Source organism: Canis aureus, chromosome 8 (assembly GCF_053574225.1).
Source record: "Canis aureus isolate CA01 chromosome 8, VMU_Caureus_v.1.0, whole genome shotgun sequence".
Classification (NCBI taxonomy): domain Eukaryota; kingdom Metazoa; phylum Chordata; class Mammalia; order Carnivora; family Canidae; genus Canis; species Canis aureus.
In genome coordinates, this window is record NC_135618.1 from 14,569,793 (window position 1) to 14,585,457 (window position 15,665).

The 15,665-nt window shown below is 38.6% G+C and overlaps 1 protein-coding gene across 1 annotated transcript in view; it reads right to left on the minus strand.

Annotated features, from left to right (window-relative positions):
• LPAR3 (lysophosphatidic acid receptor 3) overlaps positions 1-15,287 on the minus strand; it is a 97,054-nt gene extending 81,767 nt beyond the window's left edge. Inside the window, exon 1 of the mRNA XM_077905244.1 lies at positions 15,272-15,287. The gene's annotated coding sequence lies outside the window, so the exon portion shown is untranslated. The remainder of the gene's footprint in view (positions 1-15,271) is intronic.
• Positions 15,288-15,665: the final 378 nt, after the last annotated feature.

The window sequence follows — 15,665 nt, forward strand, 5'->3', positions numbered from 1 at the left end:
CGTTTGTCTACATAAAAGAAAAACTACCACAAATAAATATCCCTATCTGTTAACTGTAGATGTTATGGGCAGGCCAGATTATGCACATTCTTATTTTTTATATGCTTTGCTATATTTTTGAAGTTTTCTGCCATGAACATGTAGTATAACATTTGTAACCCAAATTTTCTAAAAATACTACTTTAAGTGCTAAATTCTTATATATAAATAGTCACATAGATCATGCCTTTTCAAACATAAATAACTATAAACAAGAAAAGTGTACCATCAAATTAAGATGTGAGGTTTTGTTCAATTTTATATGGTCCAAGAAACCAGAATCTAAGGGGAAAGGATTAGCTTCTTATTTTGCTCATTTTCTGCTTCACTCATTTTTGTGGGGATTCACTGCAATATGGATTTCTCTCACCTGTGAGTTTGGCTAATGAGCTACCACAGGCAAAACACTGCAGTTCTCGAAGGAAAGGTCCCAAGCAAAAGCTAGAAAGCTAGCACTGTAAGTCCTTTCCCAAGATGACCTTGGGAAATGGTCATCTACCACCATCAAGGAAAAGCGTTCTTTATTCGCTCAGGATAACAACACCCTAAATCTCTCCTCCCCCAAGCAGGCTTCATTTTAGCAACCACTTCACTTTCTTTACAATTATGATGAAATTGCATTTGGAGATAATAATTGAAGTTTTCTTTGACTCCTTCACCTTATCGCCCCTCTGACCCCTGAACATTCATTGTTCCTGGGATCATTTAATAGGGGAAGACACAAAACGACATGTCTTCAGAGGAAAACAAACAAACAAACAAACCAAACAAACCTGAAAGAATAAAAGAAATCAGTTCTCAGCTCCTGGGTTCCTAAATACATTTCCTTAAACTCATAGCAGAAAAGATAAACACCAAGGTTTGTGATCTGTAAAAGATGTGTTCTTGGGAGTTTCAAAGGGCTATATGCTGAAAGAAGTTTAACATAAACTCCCTCACCCCCAAACAATCAACTGGAAGAAAACAGATGGGAGAACCAGACCACCCTCCCCGAAGACAAGATAAGGTTTCCTGACTGGGGAGAAGAATTTGAGCTGGATGAGAAGCAACACTGAGAGCCCTGGGCAGAGGTTTCTGACCCCTCATAATCCCTCGGGCTAAGTTGTTATAGCAAAAGAGATCCTCCCTTGAGTTAGCAACCCAGGGATAATGGGGTATATCATATTAATTAAAAATAGAAGCTCCCCAGGGGAGAATTATACCTTTCTGCTTGCCCATTTGCCCTGCTTTGGCCAATGAAGTACAAGCTGTACTACCCGCACAAAGTTCTCTGTATTCTCTTTTCCTCTCCCCTGATACCAGCAGGGTCGCAGAGAGAGGCAGCTCCATCAGCCTGGATGGAAGAGGGAGGAGGGCATGGAGCAGCTGACCTGACCACGGCTGGCCTGAGAATGACACCCAAGGAAGGGATAAACCTTTACCCATCTAAGCTGCTGAGATTTGGGGGGCCTCTGTCACCAAAGCCTAGCCTGACTCCCACAAATACAGAGTACCATGCCTGCCATCCATCTGAGGCTTGGAGAGGAACCATTCCTACGTGTGCACTCCATGCCACCGTGATAGGGGAACAGCGATACTGCCGTGGTGACATGGCACAGCTAAACGCAGGAGGAACTGATCCACTCTCACTGTGTTTTCTGCGGGTGACCAAAGCCCAACAGCACTGAAGTCAGTTCCTCGCAGAGAAGTACCTAAAGGGAAATATTGGCAGCGGATGCAGCAGGGAAAGGGGTCAGTGTGATTAGGAGGAGGGGGGATCACTTCTCAAAAGGACTTGGTGATGATGCAGGTTCTCATTACCTCTTCGCCCTACCCCAACATCTGAACACTGCCGAGTCCTTTCAGAACTCAGATCCCACAACAGGGGGAAGAAATGGGAGGGACAGAAGCCTAAGAATAAACTTCAAATAACCAAGACCACTGACTTGGTCTCAGTTTACCTAGAAAGCAACATGATGAAATTCTGTCAGTGATAGAAATAGTAGGTTCAAGATAGAATTTAGATTCACTTTTAGAAAAATAGTTATATGTTTTCCTGCAAAGTTTGCAGCCTGAGAAATGTGTATACACTACACTGGGACACCTTTAAGAGGGCATCGTGGAGGTTGCATATATTCAATAATGTGGGGTGCTGAGGGTACACTTAGACAAGGCTGAAGCCTTTGTGTGGACAATGGTAACCCCTTGTATAGTAGTAAGCTAACTTCTCCCAAACCTGATGCTCAGGCTATAACTAGGTATTTGCCTAGCCTGAGGCAGGTGCCAAGAACCTGCTATTAGCAACACTTTCAGCTGCACAAATATTTATTCTGGTAAACCTGATAAAGAAAAGGGAAATAATTGTAAATACATTTTGTTAGAATTTTCTGCATTCTATGCACTAAACTTTTTTCCTTGTTTTGCAAAAGAAAGCTGTAATATGACACCAACATTCTCATATCCAGGATTGACTTTTTCAATTGGATTTGATAAATACTAGCCAGATTAATATTTAATGTTCTTGTATAACTTGAGTAATAACATAGTTGACTAAGACACAAATGCACTGTAAAAACAACCTGAACTGTTAACCTTCAGTCCATTTAAAATAGAGGACTGATTCATTTATTTATTTTTTTTAATTTATTTTTTATTGGTGTTCAATTTACTAACATACAGAATAACCCCCAGTGCCCGTCACCCATTCACTCCCACCCCCTGCCCTCCTCCCCTTCTACCACCCCTAGTTCGTTTCCCAGAGTTAGCAGTCTTTATGTTCTGTCTCCCTTTCTGATATTTCCCACACATTTCTTCTCCCTTCCCTTATATTCCCTTTCACTATTATTTATATTCCCCAAATGAATGAGAACATAGACTGATTCATTTAAAATGGAATATCAAGAGCTAAGAAGTTTGAGTCTGCTTTTTAATGTGATAAAGTTTGAAACTAGAAATGTAATCCAAAATACAGTATAAAATCAAACATAAAAGAAAATAGGATTTTATAAATTTTCAAAGAAGCACTTAATAATAATTGTATCAAGTAAATTTATACTTGGCTTTCAATCATTAATAAATGTTTTACTTACAAATAAGAAAATGTCATGATAAATTATTTTGCTATAGTAGAAGATTTTCTTTCTAGGAGGCTTACATCTTAATTTTTATTACTGGGATATGAATTTCATTATATTGTTTTATGGTAGGACTGGATATAGTGGAGACAAATAACAATAGGGGAAGTATGAATATTAGTAAGGAGAATAATGGTTCATGTATGTAGGAATAAATATTAATTAAAAAGTTGTGAAAACCAAAAAGATAAAAATATGACATGGTATAAGACTTTATCATAGAAGACTTTATTCATTAAAATATCTATACTTCTAAAACTTGCTGTCAGGTTCAAAAACTTTAGTATGCTCCATCATATTTATGAGTTACACAATCTTGGCCAGTTTCAGTTAGTCTCTACAGCTCTAAATGGAATAAAGTTACCTACTCCAAATGTAGTGAAAATTAAAAAGAAATCCTATACTGTAGTATTTTTAAGATGAGTTTATTATTAAAAAGAAACTGTTATTTTATGATAATAAAAGGGTCAAGTTGGGGATCCCTGGGTAGCTCAGTGGTTTAGTGCCTGCCTTTGGCCCAGGGTGTAATCCTGGAGTCCCAGGATTGAGTCCCACATCAGGCTCCCTGCATGGAGCCTGCTTCTCCCTCTGCCTGTGTCTCTGCCTCTCTCATTCTCTCTCTCTCTCTCATGAATAAATAAATAAAATCTTAAAAAAAAAAAAAAAGGGTCAAGTCATCACATAACAGACCTTCACAATACATGAAATAAAAATTAACGTAACTAAAAGGAGAAATAGACAAATCCACATTCATAGTTGGAGACTATATACTGTACTGTTTCTTAGTATTTATAAAATAGGCAGACAAAAAATTAGGCTATAGATGATTTGAACAACTATCAGCCAACTTGACCCTGACCTAATTGGCATTTATGAAGCGCTATGGGTATAATGCTATAAAATAGCACTGTAAAATACCCATGTCTTTAAGTCTACATGTTACAGTCACAAGATAGACCAGATTCTGAATCATAAAACAAGTTTCAGTAAATCTAAGAGGACTGAAATTATTCTCTGGCCAAAAGGGTAATAAATTAGAAGCCAAAAACAAACAGATGTCTAGAAAATCCCCAAATATCTGAAAACTAAGTAATATACCTAACAATAACCTATGAGTTAAAGAAGAAATCACAAGATAACTTAGAAAATATTTTGAATTGAATGATACTGAAAACATTATGTATCAAAATTTAGGGGCTGCTGCCAAAGCAGTACTTAGAGGGATGTTTATAGCTTTTAATGCTGATATTAGAAAGAAATGGAGTTTAAAAATTAACAATCTAAACTTCTACCCCAAGAAGCTAGAAAAAGAAGAGCAAATTAAATCTAAAATAGAGAAAGGAAATAATTTTTTTAAAAAAACAATGGGAACAATGGCAAAGAAAACAAAAACAAGAAAATCAAGGACACTAAAAATTGAGCAGTTATAAGGATTAATGTAATTGATAAGCCTATTGTAGATTGGTCTAGATAAGAAAGAAGAAAGCCACAAAGTAATAATATCAAGAATGAAAGAGAGACATAACTATCAATTGTACACATATCAAAAACAGAATAAAATAATATGAGAACAACTTTATGCTGACAAATTTGACAACTTATGATAAAAAGGACAAATCCCTTAGGAAACATGACTTATCAAACAGACAGAAAAGGCCACAGAAAATTGGTAGCATTATGCCCAGCAAAGCAATTGAATATGTTTTTAAAAGACCTTCTCACAAACAAAACTGCAGGTTCAGTAGTTTCACTGGTGAATTCTATCAAATATTTAAGAAGAAAATAGTATTGATTTTATAGAAACTTTCTGAGAACATAGAGGAGGAGGGAAAGCTTCCTTATCTATTTTGTGAAGCCTGAATGGCTTTAACAGCAAAACCTGACAAGAAGACTACAAGAAAAGGGAAGGACCAATACCATTTGTGAAAATATAAAAGAGGGGATCCCTGGGTGGCTCAGTGGTTTAGCGCCTGCCTTTGGCCCAGGGCATGATCCTGGAGTCCCGGGATCGAGTCCCACGTCAGGCTCCTGGCATGGAGTCTGCTTCTCCCTCTTCCTGTGTCTCTGCCTCTCTCTCTCTCTCTCTCTCTCTCTCTATGTCTATCATAAATAATAAATAAATAAAGTATTTTTAAAAAAAGAAAAAGAAAATATAAAAGAAACCCCCAAAAATAATTAGCTAATCAAATCTGGCAACATATACAGATAATATAGTATGGCTAAGTGAAATTTATCTCATTAATGTAAGGTTGATTCAGCATTTTAAAAATCGAAGTAATTCCCCATATTAACAGAATAGGAAAAAAAAACATGATCATTTCAATTAATGCAAAAAAATGCACATGACAAAATTTAATATCCATTTATGATGAAAAAAATACTCTTGGGGCACATGGGTGGTTTAGTGGGTTAAGCATCTGCCTTCAGTCAGGTCATGATCCCAGAGTGCCGGGATCGAGCCCCACATCAGACTCCCTGCTCAGTGGGGAGTCTGCTTCTTCTTCTGTCCCTCACCTTGTTCATGTGCTCTCTCTCTCTTTCTCAAATAAATAAATAAAATCCTTTTAAAAAAATACTCTTAGCACATAAATAAAATAGATTTTCCCACTGTAATAAAGAGCATCTACAAAAAACCTACTGCTGACATCATACTAACTGGCAAAATGTTAAATACTTCAACCCTTAGATTGGGAACAAAGAAAGAATGCTCATTTTCACTAGTTCTGGTCGAAATTGTACAGGAAATTCTAGCTGTGCAAAAAGGAAATTAAACAAAATAAAAGGCCATCCAGTTTAGAAATACATGGAGCACTATACCATGTTGCTGGGTTCCCCAATTCAATCTGTATATTCAAAGCTATCTCAATTAAAATCCTACTAGGCTTTTTTTTTTTTTTTTTTTTTGTAGAAGTTGAAAAGCTGATTCTTACTTTATATGAGAAAGCAAAGGACCTGAAATGGCCAAAACAATTTTGAAAAGGAAGATCAAAGTTGGAGGACTTACACTATTTCATTTCAAGAGTATAAAATTACAGTAATCAAAACAGCATGATATTGATGCAGGGTTAGATAAGTAGGTCAGTGGGACAGAATAGAGTCCAGAAACAGGCCACCACACACATGGTGAATTGATTTTCAACAAGAGCCAAGGTAGTTCAGTGGAGAAAGTATAGTCTTTCAACAAATGGCACTAGAACAACTAGATATCTATGTGGAAAGAAAATGAACCTCAACCTCAGTCTAATGCCAAAAGGTATTTCAAAACGAATCACAAACCTACCCATAAAAGCTACAATTATAAAGCTAGAAGAAATTATAGGAGACTATAATGATATAAGTAAACATTTATTATCCAGGAAACAAAGAGCAGTAACAGAAAAGAAAAAAATTAACATATTGAACTTCAAACTATCACTTCCCCTCAAAAAGACATCATTAAGAAGATGAAAATATAATTCATAGACTGGGAAAAAGTATTTGCCCCACAAGTATTTGACTAAGGGCTGGTATCTAGAATACACAAAAATCTCCTACAAATCAATAATTAAAAAAAATTTAACACTGAGGGGGGCACTTGACGGGATGAGCACTGGGTGTTATTCTGTATGTTGATAAATTGAACACCAATAAAAAATAAATTTATTTTAAAATAAATAAATAAATAAATAAATAAATAAATAAAATTTAAACGTGGGCACACTCACTACTAGAACAAATACTTCACAGAAGTATATATATGAAGTGGCTAAAAAGCACTTGAAAAGATAATCAAAAGTCATCAGCAAAACACAAATTAACCCTGCTATGAGATACCAATGCACACTCAATAATGACTAATGTAAGAAGACTCAATAATGACTAATGTAAAAAGACTAAAATACCAAATATTGACAAAAAGTGAGTCAACTGAAAGTCTCATATATTGCCAATTGGAGTTGAAAGTGGTTTGACCATTTTGAAAACCATTTGGCTGTTTCTTATGTGTTTAAACATACACCTGCTCTGTGATTCAGCAATTGCGATTGTAATTATTGACTCAAGAGAAATAAGAACACAGGTCCACAAAAAGACTTGTATAGTGGTACTCAGAGCAGTTATATTTGCAATAGCTAAAAACTAGAAATTGCACAGTCTATCAACAGATGGATGGATACATTTTTGTATGACTACTCAATGGAATGCTACATGAAAATTAAAAATAATAATAATCAACTATTGAAATAGCAACAGCCGAGAAGAATATCAAAAGCATTAGATTGCATGAATGATCCCAGACATTATATATGATTCTATTGCATTAAGTTCTAAAACAAACAAAACCATGGTGCGGTGACAGAAATCAGAGTTGCAGGATTCACTGGAAAGGACCCCAAGTGAACTTCCTGGGGGTAAAATGTTCTATATCCTGATTTCTCAAAAATCGATACTCTTCACATTGAAAATCTGTATTAATTATGACTCTATATATGGATATATTTTTAAATTTCCATACCATAATTTTTAAGTTAATAAAAAAATGATCCTAATAAGTTGCTTTAATGGTTGCCTCTCCTTTTCAGATTTGACTGAACCTCCGAATGCCCAGAACAAAATAGATACCAGATTTGTGTTCTAAGATGACCCTCTAGACTGAAGCTGTACAACATACCAATGACTATAAAACTGTTTCTTCCAACACTGGCAGTCTGTCCCCTCCAATCTACAAAAAGGGTGAAAATGGAAGAGGCCAAGTCCGGGGATTTCTTTGAAAAATGGTACTGAGATACTGAAATGTTCTCTCTCCCTCAATTCCAGGTAAAGGACCAAGCTGCTTCCCCCTCATCTCAAGCAAATGAGAACACCATTCAGTGAACTTGACATATATGCCCTGGAACCTCAAGCTGTGGTCCCCAGACCAGCAGCATGGACATCATCACCTGGACAGCTTGTGAAAAATGCAGAAGCTCAACCCCAAGCCAGACTCACTGAACCGGAGTCTGCATTTCAACAGTATTTGCCAGGGGACTCGTATGTGCATGAAAGGTCGAGAGACACTATCTTAGAATTTGGGTGAGTACGTGGACAAGAATAAGGAGCTGTGCCCAAGTCACCTTGTGGGCAGCACAGAGAAGCAAAGAGGACCACACGAGAAGCGCAATGCACTTTCACCCATGGTGGCACAGAGGTGTTAAGTATTTCCATGAATCAAACAAGATCCACACAATGTGCTGTCAGTGTGAGGCTGGTTTGAAGGGGATTTTGCTGCAGAGGCCTCAGAGAGAACAAAGTGGTCCATGGGGGTACACTGTGAGGTCTCCGGGACCAAGACTGGGAAAGTAAGCAGTTGGCTACAAGGAAGGCTTTGCCCCCTCATGGAAATTGCAGCTATATTTTCCTAAGGGTTTTAGGAGGCAAGGAGCTTGGGAAGTGAATAATCTCTGAGAAACCCAGAAGAATGTCCTGTGAGAGAAAGAAACCACTATTAAATATTTACTATCCAGAGAGTCCCAAAACCAGACCAGATAGCACCAGCAACATAACAATGCCCACTTACCTCTATTCCTTCTGACTAGATCCTGAGAGGTGAGACATTAAGACAATTAAGTAGAGGGGCACAGAACAGAAAAAAAGAAACCAAAGACCACCCGGTTTCTCTCTCCTACATCAAGCTTCTTAGCTGGAAAAACTCAAGCTTTAGAAGGAGAGAAATTTTAACTTTTTTTTTTTTTAACTTTTTAAAAAAAAGATTTATTTATTTAATCATGATAGGAGATAGAGAGAGGGGTAGAGACACAGGCAGAGGGAGAAGCAGGCTCCATGCCGGGACGCCGGCGCGGTACTCGATCCCGGGACTCCAGGATCACACCCTGGGCCAAAGGCAGGCGCTAAACCACTGAGCCATCCAGGGATTCCCCACACACACACACCTTTTTTTGAGAAATTTTAACTTTAAATGAAATTCAGAAATCTAATTACTATACCAGGTAGGACATCACAATTCCTGAAATAAGGCTCTTCTTGCTTCTAAAAGTAATCACAAGATGCCTAATTATCTATAATGAGAACATTTATGCAACTTGCCTAAGATTTCACCCAAAAGGCAAGAAAACATCCAGATTATATATCAGATTTAAATAGGTCTTTGGGGAAAGATTAAATTTATACTCTGTTCACATTACTGAGTCCAGATTACATAAGAAATTGAAAATATAGGGGCATGTGGGTGGCTCAGTCAGTTAAGCCTCTACCTTCGGCTCAGGTCATGATCTCAGGGTCCTAGGGTGGAGCCCCATGTCCAGATCCCTGCTGAGCAGGGAGTCTACTTCTCCCTCTCCCTCTATTCCTCCCTCCTGCTCATGCCCTCTCACTTTTTCAAATAAATAAATAAATAAATAAATAAATAAATAAATAAATAAATAAATCTATCTTAAAAAAAAAAAAAAAAGAAAAGAAAAGAAAACCAAAAGGGACTTCTAGAAATGAAAAACTGAGTCATTGTAATAAAAATAAACCTCGACAAATTAAATGTTCACAATGGGGAGTATATAAACTGAAAATTTGTGTCCCTCCACCCCCCAGATTCATATGTTGAAACCTAATTTCTGATATGATGATATTTGGAGGTGGGGCTTTTAGGAGGTGATTAGGTCATGAGGGTGGAGGCCTAATAAAAAGAGGCCCCAGAGGACTCCCTTGCCTCTTTCATCAAATAAGGTTATAAGAAGATGGCTGTCTATGGACCAGGAAGTGGGCCCTCACCAGACACTGAATCTGCTGGCACATTGATCTTGGATTTCCTAGCCTCCAGAATTACAAGAAATAAATTTCTGTTGCTTATATGCCACAAAACCCCACATAAATAAATGAACAAACAAAAAAACCCATAAACCCTCAATGAACCAAATAAACCAAAACTTAAAGGCAGCTAAAGCGAGAATTAATGAACTGAAAGATATATCTCAAGAAGCTCATTAGACTATAGCAGAAAGAGAAAGAAGGATTAAAAACATGAAAGAGAGATTAAGAGATGAAGGAATGAAAAGAAGGAGAAAATGAGAAGGTTCACCATGCTTCTTTTCTTTTTTAAAGATTCTAATTTTTAAGAGATTTTATTTTTATTTATTTGACACAGAGCGTGAGAGAGAAAGAGTATGAGCAGGGGGCAGGGCAGAAGGAGACACAGGCTCCCCACTGGCAGGGAGCCCAATGCAGGATTTGATCCCAGGACACTGAGATCATGACCTGAACCAAAGGCAGACACTTAACCAACTGAGCCATGCATATGCCCCTAAAAATTCTATTTTTTAAAGTAATCTCTACACTCAACACGGGGCTCAAACTTACAACCCCGAGATCAAGATTTGTATGCTCCACCAACTGAACCAGCAGGTGCCTCTCAACATGCTTCTAATCAGAGTGTCAAAAATCAAGACAAGACAGAATGGGCAGAAGAAAACAATATGAAAAAAAAACAAATAAAACCAACTAATGATTCAGTAGTTTTCAGAATTGAGGAAAGACATGAATTTTTTGATTCAAGAACTACAACTGCCTCAAACAATTAAATTTTAAAACACACACACAATGAAGTATTAAAGATGAACAAACCTTAAAAGCAACAACGAGAAAAGACAGGTTACTTAGACTGATCACACTTCTCAACAACAATAAAGACCAGGAGAAAATGGAATTCCATTACCAAAGTGTTGAGGGAAAAGAGGGGCAACCAAGGATTTAATGTCCAGCTAAAGAATTACTGAAAATTGAGGGTGAAATAAAAACATTTTTCAGAAGACAGAGCCTTAATTAAAAAAAAAAAAAAAAAAAAACTACCAAAGAAAGAAGGAAATTGAATCCAGAAAGAAGAAGTGGTCTGCAAAAAGTATTTTTACTAAGGTAAGTGGTAAAACCATGAGTGAATCTGAGGAAACACTGTATGTACCAGACAGTAAGTAAAAATAACAATTACTGAGGAAAGAAAGATGGAAAAAGGAACTATCATACTAGACAAGAAAAACACGTAAGACAGAATAAATGGAGAATGAAGGTGATCTGGGAAAAAAAGATTCAAAATTGAGGCAGTTGTAGTTCTTGAAGAGTAGCAGAGATCTTTTGATTAGCTTTAGATTTTTCTAAGTCAGGTGAAAAGTTGAAAAGTTAAGAGTACATACTGAAAGAAACGAAGTGAAAGTGAATCAAGGTAAACTCCATTTAACTCAACAGAAGGAAAGATGGGGGAGGTGAGAAACAAGAAAAAAAAGTATAATTTCTGGAAACATTAGGATTATAGAAATAAGTCCAAATATGTCCATTATCACAACAATGTAAGCAAAACAAAACAACTCAATTGAAATGGAGAGATTGTAATGGACTCAACAAATTCAGTTACACACCGTGTGAATGAGATATATTTAAGTCATAATGACAGGGAATAAGCAAATACTAACTTAAAAAAAAAGAGTAAGAGAGTAAGCAAATACTAACTAAAAAGAAAGTAAGAGAATAGCAAATACTAACTAAAAAGAAAGCCTGTGTGACTATTAATATCAAATGAAAGAGACTTTAAGGCAAAAAGTGTTAATTTGGCATAAAGAAAATCACCATATATACAAAAGAAATAATTCTCCAAGGAGCTTCTTTGCTAAAAAGCAAAGTTTTGTCTGGAAAACTGTGTTCTCACCACTTCCGCTGCAACTTTTATAGAAGTATTCCTACTGGGAAAAAATAAAGACATCTTCTTATCTAATCTCCCAAATAAATCAGATCTAAATTACTGAGTCTGGTTCCTTTCTCTCTCCTTTTTAATGAACCCCATGGCAATCTAAAAGGTTTAAAGTCACTTAAATTTTTCAGCAATGTCAGAGGAAAAGTATTCATGTTGAGTGCTCATATTATTTTATTTACTAAATCCTTATTGTGAAGAGCAGCAGAAAGAATTATAGATTTAAGTGAGGGTTCTCAGCCGGTTGGAAACACTGACTCCAGCATATTAGCAATTATATTAAATATTAAATATTATAAAAGAAATGAAAATTTCTAGGCAAAACAGTAAGTAATTTCAAAAATTGAGTTCCTCTTATGCCAAGTTTCAGATACATTTTTTATAATGCATGGGCATTTCAATTAATGTTCTTTATTTTGTTTTTCTGTGAAAGAATATAATTTCCCCATATACAAAATAGGGACGATAAAACTTGCTCTACCTGGTATAGGGTTATTGTGAAGATAAAACTAAATAATACATGGGAAAGCCCTTTGCAAACCTTCCAGTATTATGCAAATGTAAGAGATTATTATGAATCCATGGTCCTGTGATGGATTGTTAGTTTTATTTTTATTTTTTTTTAATTTTTATTTATTTATGATAGTCACAGAGAGAGAGAGAGAGGCAGAGACATAGGCAGAGGGAGAAGCAGGCTCCATGCACCGGGAGCCCGACGTGGGATTTGATCCCGGGTCTCCAGGATCGCGCCCTGGGCCAAAGGCAGGTGCCAAACCGCTGCGCCACCCAGGGATCCCGGATTGTTAGTTTTAGAAAGCTTTGCCCATCCTTTCTTGAACATGCCTATAAAATCTCAATTTTTTATTATCATGCTTTGTCTAATCTTCAAGAGTAAAACTATTCTCATTTCTCTATTTACACAAATATTAGCAAATCACGCCCCAGTAAAACAGCTGTTCACCTTTCTTTGCTGGACACACACACACACACACACACACACACAGTTATGTATACATCCCCAAGCAAGGAAAACTTGTTTCTTTATTAGTGTGAAGAAATGTTTTTTCTTATTAATGGGTTCTGTAGCTCTTGTCAGCCTGGCTAGAATATCTTACTATGCCTTCTTACACTTCATTACTCTTAGGTAACCCCAAATTCTTGAGGTAGATAACATGAGTCTGGCAAGAAAAAAAATGCAGTCAAAGTCAAAAAGCGGTAATAAGGCTGAGGAGACAGTAGAGAGGATATGGCTGTGTTCCCACCAAAGGCCATGCGTGGCCTTCTCCTTCTAGAATCTGAGGATCCACACAAAGGCATCTGCAGAAAGACTAAGTGCTGTGGAGGTAGGCAGATCTGTCAGAAATCGGGGTGAAGAGAGGCAAGTTATGTCATCTCTCCAAGCTTCCATTTTCAAAAAGGGGGGAGGAGGTCTATTGAGATATAGAGGAGGGGTGAGGGAGCCTGCCAAGCAGGGTCCTCAGGCTGGGCCGCTCCTACACTGCAGGGGCTTCCTCCTTCATGATCGGCCTTAACTACCTAATCTCCGCCCACAGTTTCTTGTCCTTCTTCAGGGTGTCAATCAACTTAGAAGTGATGAGACAACTCTACTGTCTTTGTAGGCAGCCCTTTCGCCATGGCTTCTCAACGCGGGATCCCCGCAGCTGCCAGGGCGGGCCTACCACCAGGACACTTTCCCAGGTCACTGCCGGGGAAAGCCTGGGCAACTGAGCCACTGCCTTGTATCAGAAAACTCTCTGCGCCCCACCTGCCACTCGGGATGGCAGCCTCTTCACCCACCAGGGATGAGTAAACCAGGCCCAAATCTCCGTCTTACCACCTCATTTCAAGCGTCTTTTTCAGTAGCACCGTGTGTTACTTCAGACCCTTCCAGAGGCAGATTGCCAAGAAGGGAGTAGAAATGCAAGAGGATTTGTGAGGCAGCTCCTGTGAGGGGAAAGGGGGAGCCACCCTGTGGGGGCCAAGAGGGCTGTGATGCTGTAGTGAGGGTCTGACCCTGTGAAGGAGGGAGGAAAAAGGAGAGTTGTCAGGTAGGAGAGTCTGAGATGGACCCAGCCAAGCTGATGGGGAGTCCACCAGAGGGTCCCCTGTGTAGCAGAGATGAGCCTGCTTTAGGACCACTGCTGTACCCCCTCACTGGCCAGGTAATCCATGCGTCTCCAGGCAGGTGGAGGCAGGTGGAGGCAGGTTCTGAGCAGAGCATGGCAGCAGAGGCTGCTGCCATTAGGCTCCTCACAGCAGGAGAGCCAGGCCATGATTTTTGTGGCCACCACAATGATGGAGAGACCAGACAACATCTCACTGGGCAACCAAAATAAATATCCCCCATGAGGTACAGACCAATGTCATGTGCCTCTGGATATGATACCCGGAGGAAGACACCTCAGTGCTTCTGTGGAATGTCCCCCAAACATGCATAGCCTAGTCATGAGGAAGCATCAAACCAATCCACATGGAGGGGCTATGTATAGACACTAACTCGGAGTTTTAAAAAATCTCAGGACCGTGAAAGACAAAGAAAGGCTGAGGAAGTTCCCCAATGAAAGGAAACTAGGCTCAGGAGTGACCCTGCATTGGATCCTGTACCAGAGGGGAAAGAATGCCAGCAGGAACACCAGTGGGACATTGATGCAATTAGATTATGCGCTGCAAGATTTGCTAAGAGCGTTGTATCGATGCTAAATTTCCTAAATTTGATCATGTACTGGGATTCTATTAGAGGCTATGGTTGATAGGAAGTACCTACGGATGTAGTAAGGTATAAGGCACATATGCAGCCTTCTCTCAAATGGTTCAGAAAAATAAATTATATACACTAGAAGTACAGAGAACATGAAGGACATTTTCTGAAAGGTACGCGGATTGAGTTGCACGTACGACTGCTGACTTCATCAATGGCCAAATTCTGCACCGAGACACGAGAAGCACATGAGTGATAGTAAAAGCACATTATTAACACTGGCTCTCCTGGCTTCTGGCCAGTGAGACGAAACACATGCTGAGTCGAAGTTTTATGGGGTGGCTCTCATTATCCAGTCACAACTATGTGTGATTCATTATTGCACTTGCCAGGAACTCCACCCCACTGTCTGCAATGACCTGTCTTATTTTCATTTTCTTTTTTTTTTAAAGGAGCCTATGAGATAAGATTCTAAACATGGGCATAGTGACTTTGGTCCATTAGTCAGTGTTACCACACTGGTTTCCCTAAAGCGGGTGGGAGGGAGCGGATGGTCAGTCTGCCAGCATACATCCTCAGCTATGTAAATTCAAAGGCAGATAGTAGATTAAGAAGGACATATTCAGACATTTGAGATGTCCCGATCAAGCTTTGATTTTCACAATCCTTACACACACACACACACACAGGCTTATAATCTTAGGTTTTACCTCCACTCACCAATGTGTCCAACTTGTCCTTTTCAAAGCTTGCTTACACCCGTTATCTCCTAGACATGACATCAACCTTGTGAACTGGCCAGCTCTGAAGATGTGCTGCTTCGGCCTATGGCCCAGCTCTGATGTTACTGTCGTGTGACGTTGAACAAGTTACTTTTCCTCCTTGTAGTCTCAATTTTATTATCATCCCTGTGTTAGATAAGAGCTCTGAGGCTTGGAGAGGCTCGGCAAATGGTCAGAGCTGGGTACTGCTATGGAGCTTTCGACTCCCCTACAAAGATACAGATTATTTTCCATTAGCACCGGTGTTGTGTGAGTTCAAGGAATGTTTCCCAAAGGAGGGGTTGTTTAAAACTAAAAATCATATTTCTCACCAAGGAGGTGAAACTTAACCT